Source organism: Dasypus novemcinctus, chromosome 9 (genome assembly GCF_030445035.2).
Source record: "Dasypus novemcinctus isolate mDasNov1 chromosome 9, mDasNov1.1.hap2, whole genome shotgun sequence".
In the NCBI taxonomy this organism is placed as follows: domain Eukaryota; kingdom Metazoa; phylum Chordata; class Mammalia; order Cingulata; family Dasypodidae; genus Dasypus; species Dasypus novemcinctus.
In genome coordinates, this window is record NC_080681.1 from 62,029,368 (window position 1) to 62,040,532 (window position 11,165).

The 11,165-nt window shown below is 43.0% G+C and overlaps 1 long non-coding RNA gene across 1 annotated transcript in view; it reads left to right on the plus strand.

Moving 5' to 3' along the window:
• LOC131279745 (uncharacterized) overlaps nt 1-10,681 on the plus strand; it is a 35,802-nt gene extending 25,121 nt beyond the window's left edge. The window contains exon 2 of the long non-coding RNA XR_011649650.1: nt 9,932-10,681. This is a non-coding gene — a long non-coding RNA (uncharacterized lncRNA). The remainder of the gene's footprint in view (nt 1-9,931) is intronic.
• Nucleotides 10,682-11,165: the final 484 nt, after the last annotated feature.

Here is an 11,165-nt window from a genome sequence, read left to right on the forward strand (position 1 = left end):
CTGTGGCAGCGTCAGAGTTAAATCCTGGGAGGTCAGAGGGACCAGACTATGCAGGACCTTACTCGAAGTGTTGAAAAGTCTGGACTTGATCCTAAGAGCAATGAGAAGCTATTAAAATGTTTTAATCAGACAAGTGAAATGAACAGATTTAATTTAATTTTCTCCTACAAAACCAGATTCTTACAAAATTTTCAAAATTAATCCCATCATTTTCTACTTCCCTATTTACTTCAGTCACCCCCAGAAGGTCAAGCCACTTTCTCAAGCCATCCATTCAACCCTTAGCCCCATACTGCTCTGCACATCTATCAATCTGACTCAATTTCACACCCTGCCTTGTGCAGTCAGCAGCATCCCCTATTTCTTGAATCCTTTCTGAGAATGTTTCCCTCACCTTTTGCTCTGACTGGTAACTGTATTTGCCCTAAATTTTGCTTCCATTGCAGGTACTTGAAAGCAGGCTGCCTTTTTTTTCCTCATATTCTTCCCATGCCACATGACCAAGAGATGGGATAGGTGTCTGCCTTGTTTACTACTGCTACTTCCAAACCATTTTACTCCCTTCTCCTTCAACTCCACTCCTCTGAAGTTTATGTCATGCGACTTATACCCTTTCCATCTTTGTTGCTGCTCTCTCTGCCTTTCCAGTCTTACCCCTTTCACTGATAACTTTAGCATCTTTTCATCTCCTTCAATTGCCACCATGCTTGGTTACTTCAAAATTCATGTGACGTAGCCATCCAATATCTTGTCTTCTTGGTTCTTCAACTGACTCACATGAATGACTTTTTCCTCCATTTGGCCTCTGCTATCCTTTTCCTTGGTGTGGTAGTTTCAATTATGTACCCAAGAAAAACGCAGTTTCTTAATTTTAATCACATTCCTGTGCATGTGAACCCACTGTAAATAGGATCTTTTGAGGATGTCACTTTTAGTTAAGGTATAGCCAACTGGGTCACAATGGGCCTTAATCCTATTGCTGTAGGCTTTCCAAAAGAGAAAGCCACAAGGAGGAGAAGGAAGCTGGAAGTCAACGGATAGGATATCACCACGTGTTAGGACAGCCAAGGAACCCCCAGGATTGCCAGTCAGCCAGAAACTACCAACCCTGGGGGGCAGTGAGCCTTCCAACCTCTGAAACCATGAGAAAAATTCCCATTATTTGCACTGAAAAATTCCCATTATTTACACTAACCTGTTGTGTGATACTTATAGCATTGGAAAAACTGGGACACTTGGTCCCTCCCATGGTATAAACCACACTAACTGAATCACCTCTGAAATTTCAAACTCAAGTGTCTGAGTCTCTATGCTTCCAGCTTACTCTCACGGTCCTCCCAGTCCAATAAGATTTTTTTTTTTTAATTTATTTCTCTCCTTCCCCCTCCTCCCCACCCCAGTTGTCTGCCCTCTGTGTCTATTTGCCATGTGTTCTTCTGTGTCTGCTTGTATTCTTTTCAGTGGCACTGGGAATCTGTGTCTCTTTTTGTTGTGTCATCTTGCCATGTCAGCTCCCCACGTGTGCAGCACCACTCCTGGGCAGGCTGCACTTTTTTTGCACTGGGCAGCTCTCCTTATGGGGTGTACTCTTTGTGCTTGGGGCTCCCCTACACAGGGACACCCCTGTGTGGCACAGCACTCCTTGCACTCATCAGCACTGGTGTGGGCTAGCTTTACCACATGGGTAAGGAGGCCCTGGGGTTGAACCCTGGACCTCCCATGTGGTAGACGGACGCTTTATCTGTTGGGCCAAATCCACTTACTCCAATAAGTTTTTTTTTTTAAAGATTTATTTTTTTTATTTATTTCTCCCCCCCCCCCCACCCCACCGCAATTGTCTGCTCTCTGTGTCCATTTGCTGCATGTTCTTCTTTGTCCACTTCTGTTGTTGTCAGTGGCACGGGAATCTGTGTTTCTTTTTGTTGTGTCATCTTGTGTGTCAGCTCTCTGTGTGTGCGGCACCATTCCTGGGCAGGCTGCACTTTCTTTCGCTCTGGGCAGCTCTCCTTATGGGGCGCATTCCTTGCGCGTGGGGCTCCCCTACATGGGGACACCCCTGTGTGGCAGGGCACTCCTTGCGCGCATCAGCACTGCACATGGGCCAGCTCCACATGGGTCAAGGAGGCCTGGGGTTTGAACTGTGGACCTCCCATGTGGTAGACAGATGCCCTATCCGCTGGGCGAAGTCTGCTTCCCCCAATAAGTTTTTAATCTCATAGAGACTATTTTTCACCCTACCACTTTTTTAAAAATTAATTTTTATTAGAAAAGTTGTAGGTTTATAGAAATATCATGCATAAAATACAAAGTTCCCACATACCCCTCCCCACACACATACAGTTTTACCTGTTATTAACACTTTGCATTAGTGTGGTGCATTTGTTACAATTGATGAAACAATATTATCATTATTGTACTATTAGCTATAGTCCATAGTTTACATTAGGGCTTGTTGTACAGTCCTATGGTCTAAAAAATATTTTTATTCTAATATATTAGTCAGCCAAAGGGTGCTGATGCAAAATACCAGAAATTGGTTTTTATAAAGGGTATTTATTTGGGATGGAGCTTATAGATACCAGGCCATAAAGTATAAGTTACTTCCCTCACCAAAGTCTATTTTCACATGTTGGAGCAAGATGGCTGCCAACATCTGTGAGGGTTCAGGCTCCCTGGGTTCCTCTTTTCCAGGGTCTTGCTTCTCTCTGGGTTCAGGGTTCCTCTCTTCCCAGGCCTCCAGCTTAAGGCTTCAGCATCAAACTCCAACATCAAAACTCCAACATCAAAAACCCCCCATATCTTTTGCCATGCCTTTTATTTGTGAGTCCCCACCCACCAAGGGGCGGGGACTCAATGCCGTACTGACACAAGAGGTTTACTTGATTACTTAATCAGTCTAATATAATCCAATATAATATCATATGCCCAGAGGAGAAGACCAGTTTACAAACATAATCCAATACTTCTTTTTGTAATTCATCAATAATATCAAACTGCTGCATCTAATAATGTATATACAACCAAAATTTCTCCTTTTAACCACATTCAAATTTTGAATTCAGTGCTGTTAATTACATTCATAATGTTGTGTTACCATCACCACTAGGCATTACCAAAACTTTTCCATCACCCCATAGAGAAACTCTCTTCCAATTAAGCATTTACTCCCCATCCCCTACCTCTACCCTAGTCCCTGGTAACCTCTATCCTAGGTTCTGACTTTATGAATTTGCTTATGCTAATTATTTCATGTCAGTGAGATCATACAATATTTGTCCTTTTTTGACTATCTTATTTCACCCAACCTGATGTCTTCAAGGTTAATCTATGTTGTTATATATATCCAGAACATCATTCCTTTTGATGGACCCTAACACTTTTAAATTAATCACAACACTCTCACCTTTCCTCAGCTCCTTCCTTAAAATCACTTCCCTGCAAACAACATCATCATTCTCTCCCTCCAACTACTGCACCTGCCAAGCTCCAACTTGCCAAAAATCATCATGTTGGCACCCAAGCAGCTGCATGTTGGAGAACCCACTGATTATGATGATCAGATTCATGGACACAAATCTCAATTTGGTGCTCACCAATGACTGACAAACACTCCCCCATGATCTTCTCTTCCTACTCTCTCCAAAACTACTGTTCATACCTCCTCTCTCCTTAAAATTCCTACATCCCCCTTCCCCATTCCTCTCAGCTGATTGCTTTGACCCACAGCTTAGTGAGAAAAAGAGAATCAATCACATAGATGCTGCCTCATCTGCTCACTGAAAAAACATCCACCTTAATCTAGGCTGTACCCACATCCTGTGCCTTTTCTCCCATTGCTCTGAAGGACATATTCTTGTCCCATATCAGGACAGTGCTCTGGTGCCCTGGTCCCATCCCCACTTGCCTTCTCCTGGACAGCGTTTCTCTAGTATCTCTTGTCTTTCCTGCATCAATTTCTTCCTTTCTACTGCATCACTCCTCTTGTCTTCTCTCATCCTTCACAGAGGTTCAAGAATCAAAGGTCATAAAATCAAAGAAACAAACAAACAAACTTTCCTTAGTCCCACATTCTCTTCCATCTGTTGGTCCAAAGCTCTATTCTTCTTAACTGCAAAGCATCTTGGAAATGGTTATCTATAGCTGTGGTAGACTGAATTATGTACCCCCTCAAAAGGCATATTCTTAATCTTAATCACTCCTGTGGGTGTGAATCCATTTGTAAATAAGACCTCCAAAAGGTGTTATCAGCTAAGCCATGGCCAACTGAATTCAGGTGGGTCTTAATCCATATGATAAAGAGAAGGGCACTGGGAGGAGCCAGAAGCCAGAAGTTGATGGAAACCAGAAGGGCAGACAAAGGAGAGAGAGAGAGCTGTGTGATTAAAGAGAGATGCAAGCCAAAGAACCCCAGGGATTGCAGTAAGCCAGCACCACAGTACTACAGACTGTGGGAGAAAGTATTGCCTTGCCAATGCCTTGGTTTCGGACATCTAGCCTCTGAAACCACGAGCCAATAAATTATTTTTGTGTAAGCCAACCCATCGTGTGGTGTCTTCATAAGAGCCTGGCAAACTGAGACAGTTGCTGACTACCCTTCCTCAGCTCATGTTTTCTTCTCCACCCATTCCTACTGAACTTCTGTCTCTGCCTCTCTATTTAGACAGTTCTGGGCAAAGTGGCTGGTGACCTCCAGGTGCCAAAACGAATGTCTCTTTGCTACTCTTACAAGAAGTTTGCAGCAGCATTCTGCACAGTTTACCAGGCCCTCTTTCTTGAAAGACACTTTTCTTTTAGTTTCTGTGACACCAAACTTCCCTGGTTTTACCACTACCTCTTCAGCAGCTCCTTCTTCATTTCCTTTGGCAGTTCTTTCTTCTCTTCAACTTTAAATATTGGCACTTTAAGGCCCTTTCTCTTCTCTATTCATTTTCTCCTTTGATGATCTAATTCAGTCCCACAGCTCTAAATACCAATTTAAGTCTGTGCCTCCCCAACTCTCTATCTTCTGTACTGACCTCTCAGCAGAATTCCAGACTCCTCTATCCAACTGTCTCCTTGACACCTCCACATAGATAACAAATAGACGTCTCAAATTTAACTGTCTCGGTAAATGACACCAACCTCCTCTCCGCTCAAGCCAGAAATCTAGGAGTTTTGATTTTCTCCCTTCCTTCATTCTCATCAGTAAGTACTCTTCACTTTGTTCTCCCCTAAATTTCCAGAATCCATCCATTTGCTTGTCCCCTCCACTATTACTATCCTCAGTCAAGTTCCCAATATCTTTTCCCTGGACTCTTGCAAAAAGACTGCTGATTGGACTCTGCCTCTTCTCTTGCCCTTGCCTCTAAAATCCATGGTACACACTCTTGGCGGGATGATCTTTTTAAAAAGTAAAGCATATGTCACTTCCCTGATTAAAACCTTCCACGTCTTTCCACCAGACTTAGAAAGCAGTCCATATTTCTTGTCCCCATCCACAAAGTCCTCCACGATGTTTCCTGCCTGCTCTGCCTTTGCTTGCTCTCCTCCACTCACAGTGGCCGTCTCTGTGCTCTGGAATTGCAGAGGTTCTTCCTGTCTCAGGCCTTAGCTCTAGCTCTGTTCTCTGCCAGGAAGGCTCTTCTGGATCTGTGCATGGATGTGTCCTTCTCAAGTCTCAGCTCGAGTGTCACATCCTTAGTGAAACCTTTCCTCATCATCCAACCTAAAGAATCAGCAGCTCCCACCACCCACACACAAGTCATTTGCTCTCCCACTGTCTTGTATTTTCTTCCTAGTTGATGAAGAAAAAAATATACGACAATATTTTCATACATGTTTATTTACTTACTTAGTGTTTGTTCCCATTCCCTGCATCACCACCCCCACTAGGACGTAAGTTGCCCTTTTTTCCTGTTCACTGACCTAGAAGATTATCTGGCACTCAAAAACATATTTGTTGAATAAATGAATTATGAGTTATAAATTATGAGTTCCAAATTCCAAAGTTCAGAATCTGACCCTGCAGTTGCATTGACTTTGAGAGGAGGCATGAACATTTCTCACAAGAAAGGTTTTCAAATGGAATATAAAAAGGACTTTCAAATGATTAGAGCTAGGAATGGACCAGGGTCTTTAGAAAGAGGGAAAGGTTTAAGAAACTATTATTGAGTGCCTACTACAAAAGGTTATCTCATTCCATCCTCACAGCAACTCTGCAAGGTAAGTATCATTATCCCTATTTATGGATGGAGAAACAAGCTCAGAGAGGGTAAGTAACTGATCCAAGGTCATACAGAGGGAAGTGGGAGCTAATCTAGGGGAGTTTAACTCTAGAGCCCATGCTCTTGATCATCACACTAACCTGGCACCCTTACTTCACCTCCCCAAGCCCCATGGTCCTCATCTGCAAAATGATGACAATAGCATGTTTTGTAGGGTTGTGAGGATTGCAGGAGATAATGTATCTAGAATTGTTTAGCCCAGTGCCAGGCACATGGAGTACAGTCATTACCTATTTGTTATTATTGGTTTCAGCATTGTCCAAGATTACACAATTAGTGAATGGAAAAGCTAAGGCATGAGCCCAGGCCTGGCTAACTCCAATGCCTATAGGTTTCTCATGAGGTTGGATAGAAGCTTATCAGAGCTTCCATAGAAGGGAAGATACTCAAGGATGGGTGAGCTTAACAATCACTCCCAACTCTGAGAATCTATAGTTTCTGCTTTTTCCTCATGGGCCAACAGTACTTAGAAGTAGGCTGGATAGGGAAGACATCCCTTCATCCCTCTCTACTTCCAAGTGGAGCTTTGGCTCAGCTGGCCATGGCAGTAAGGGAGGACAGGTGAGGTAGCTTGGTGTGATGCTCACTGTTAAAGTAAGCCCAGCTTGGTGTGGATACCATTCCTACGCCTTCTTGAGTAGTTATGGGGAAGTCTCTCTATCTCCTGAACCTTCTGTTGCGTGATCTATCAAATGGGGATCCTAGCAGGATTTACCCTCAAAGGTGGTAAGGATTAAAAAGTTAATACACATAGAGCAGCACATTTATTGGGAGCAGACCTCTCCTAAGTAGTGGTTACAGTATTTATTGTCTCCTGTGAGTCCTGTGTGAGCAGTGCATTGTTCAGGGCCCCTGGCAGCCGTGTTTGTGCAGCTCTCACTTCCTACGGGTAGATCTGTTGGATTTGTAATTGGCCAATTAGAATTTGCTCAAGTGTGTAAGAGCCAGAATGTGAAAGGGGCTGGATCCTTGTGCAGAACACATAATGGAGCAAACAAGTTATACTGTTCCTGTTTTTGAGCTTCAGGGAAAGATTGAGGGCTATTTTTAGCTGTGGTGGGTTTGGGTTCTGGGGAGGGCATTGGGGCGGTGTTTCTTACATTACATTTTAACATAATACAGAATTAGGCTGAAACGACCTGTTTCGGGTTGTTTTTATTAGTCAAAGTGTGTTTTTTTCAAGTTGTGATGTTCGGACTTAATGGCAGCCAGCAAACAGTACTCGATACACAGATTTAACCTAATAAAAATAAATCCTTTGTTCTGTCAAGTTTCCATGAGGTATCCTAAAAACAGGAAGGAAAAAAAAAGCCATTATAAAGGACTGCCTTTGCTGGAGTAAATTGTTCTTTTGGGGAAAAAAAATGTTTTGTAATTATGCCATTGTGTATCTCACAAAAATAAACGTTGGAAGAGTGTGCTGTGATTCATGAATGAAGCATGAGGAGACCTTCCTGTGGAATTTGTTGGAGCTCCTTCAGGTGCAGATGGACCTCTCTCTATCTCTTAAAATGACCACAAGCACAAAGCAGCAGGGTGGTGGAGAGGAAGCCTTGGGAAATAAGTACACTAAGTACAAGTAATTTGGGTTAGGGAAGTTAGTGACAAAATGCATATTGCTCAGATATAATAATTGATGTCCTTCAAAATCTGACCTAACACACTCAGTGAAGAAACTTTAGCTGAGTGCCAATGGTGGACTTACCCCTGGAGGCACAAAAGGGAACAAGAGAGAGTGGGTCTTTGCAGTAAAAGAGGTTACAGCTCCATAGGAAAAACAGACAAGAAAACAGTGTGACAGATGCTCTGGCAGGGAAACACCCTCCCAGATCAACTCTATGCCTTCCAAGTTGCTTGATTTTCCTGACCTTTGGTTCCTTAATCTCTGACATAAGGGTTAGAATTTCTGTTAAAGATGTTGGGCTAAACATGCACACATGGGAAAAACAAACAAAAAAACAGCCCATGTTCCCTTTGCAATGCTACAAAATGAAAGAATGATCTAAGAAATAGGAAAGCAATGGGACCCAGAAATAAGGAGTGCGAACCTAAGAGGGAAGCCCTGGGATGAGGGTGCAGGAATCCCTGGGTGACAGCAGTTCACCAGGCACGGGGGCCACCTTGTCCAGACTGGAGCCGTCAGAAAGCCCCAAGAGAATCTGCCTTGCAAAGATGAAACTGATGGAATACCAAATGTATTTCAAAATATTTAGAAAGGATTTATGCAACTGGGGACAGGTTTGAAGTTAATTGAAAGTCAGTACACAGAAAAATAGCCAAATTTTTAGAATAAGGAAATAATTCCAGACCCTCCTCCACCCCAAGGAAGGTAAAAATCTACTGTCTTAGCTTACTCAGTTGCAAAAATACGATCTAACTCATATTAAGATCTAGCTACAGTGAGAAGATGGGGGACAGGGAGAAAGTGTGTGTTGCACATGGTAGTAGGTTGGAAAGCAGAGGGATAGGTTGTAAAACTGAGAAATCAAGAAGTAGCAATACAAGCACATTATTTAGAGATATGGAGGTGAACAACCAAAAAAAGATTCTTCAAAGACTTGAAAGTGGTTACCTCTGGGCCATGGGAAATTGCCTTGTGTGGGTTGCAGGAAGAAGTAGTGAAGGGGGTGGTGTATGGGAGAATTGCTATATTTTATATCAAAACCCACAGAGCTTTTTGTCTCTTTATCCATATATATAACTTTGATAATCATAGAACTCATTTAAAGTAATAGCTGTGCAAGAACAAAATGTGCTGGAATTCCATACTGTGTTTGTTAAACAGAAAAGTCATGTGCATATCCCCTGAACACCTTTCTGAGAAAGGAATGCCTTCACCCTCCTGGTGTGCTGGACTGGCTGGCCTTTCATATCATTTCTCAGATATGCAAAGTTAGCTTGTTGATAAAATATCATTTGCTTTAAAAAAGGAGGAGGGACAGTAGCAGTAGCTGTTCCAAGGGGCAACTGAAATTTTCAAATGAGAAGGCATATGGAGGGCTTAGCACAGTGCTCCATAAATATTAGTAAGTTGTCCCCATTACCTGTTCTGTGCCTTATTTCCAGGCAATGTCCTTAAAGGGGGTCAAGAGGGCTTGCCCTTTCCAGTTCCCCTTCTCCCTCTACCCTGGCTAGTTGCTGGAATGTCAATGTGGTGGTAAGCTCTCAGGGACCATGCCAACAAGGACCACACCCTGAGATGGTGAAGCAACGAGATAGAAGGAACAATGCGTCCCCCCACTCCCCAACCTCCAGTCTACTATACAAGGAAGGAATACACTTCTATCTTGTTTAAGCTCCAGGCAGCCGTTCTATATTCTAACCAATACAGCTCTTAAGTTCACTCAACATAAGGAGTTCTAGTGGCAGTAGTTATTTATGCTGTGCCAAGGAGGGAGTCTTATCCCAGACCTGGGGACCTCAAGTTCTGACACACAGATAAGATTGAAGGAACTCTTAGGTAACCAGGCAAAAAGGAGGGCAGGAATGTTCTGGGCAGAGAATAGCAAGGGCACAAGCACTCAAGATGAGAAAGGCATGCAGAATTTGGGGAGGAGAAAAAAGTTGAGAGTGGAGTGGGGGAGGGGAAATTGCAAGAAGTGAGGCTGGTGAAGCAAGTACCATTAGGGCCTTGTAAGCCATGTTAAGTTTTTTGTTTGTTTTTTTAGGAGATACTGGGGAATGAACCCAAGACCTCATACATGGGAAACAGGCACTCAACCACTGACCTACATTTGCTCCCACCATGTTAAGTTTTGACTTTCATCCAGGAACAATGGGAACCACTGAAGGAAAGAAGAAAAGATGATGTGATTTGATTTTAATCAATGGTGTATTGTGGTTTGGAAAATGGACTGGAGATTGGAAAGTATTGAAACAGACTAGTTAGGGAATCAATAAATATATCTGGAACGTGGCAGAAAAACCGATGCCATTAAACACATGGACATCAGTACCCCCAAGATGGCTGCCAGAAGAACTAGCAAGAATCCCATTAGGAATGAAATTTCCTCTGGAAGCCAGGAGAAGCCGGGGATATTCTTCAGGAGCCTTATCATTGAGCCCTCCCAGGGGATTGGTGGGCGGTAATCAATCAAAACAGCAAACAGCTGGGACTCCTCCCCTGCCATTAGCAAAGGGGTGGAATGGTTCAAAAAGCAAGCCCAAAGGCCGAACTGGCCCATCTCTTGCCTCCCCCACTCCCCATCGTGGCCTTCTTCACCGTCTCTTGCCCCTTCCCCCCGAACAACATGCAAGTAAAACCTGAGCATTTATAATCTATAGTGGGGAATTGTAGTCTGTAAATCGGCCCTCTTTATCACTTTTCAGTGACTTTCCTCTCTACCTGGGACCCAGGATCTGTTATTTTCTCCCATTTCTTTTCTCACCATTCCTTAATAAATTACTGGCCTAACTAACCCAGTTTGCTCTCGAAATTCATTTCTTGTAGCTTAGCCAAGAACCTAGAGAAAATGAGGCTAGAGTATGGCAGCAAGGAGACCAGTAAGGAAGCTGGTTTGGTAAGGATACTGGGCTCAGTTTCAGACATGCTCAGTTGGAGGAGCCTGAAAAATATCCAAGGGCTAAAGTTCTGGTAGTAACTAGATATTCAAGAGAGTGGCTAGGACTACCTATGGATTTGAATTCAGTCCAGAATTAGCATCTTCAAAGCATTTTCCAAAAAAAAGAGAACTAAGCACACTTCTGAACTCTGCTGTAGGTAGGTCGTAATGTAATAACCATTTTACAGTTGAGGAAACTGAAGCCCATAAAGACCCAAAACCTGAACCCAAGAAAGTTAGAGGGTTAATTCTTTAGTTTGCTAAAAAATAAAAATCTTTTCCATACCACTGAACACAACCTACAACCCAGGATCTCTGCTAAACTGCTACTTTGCACGTC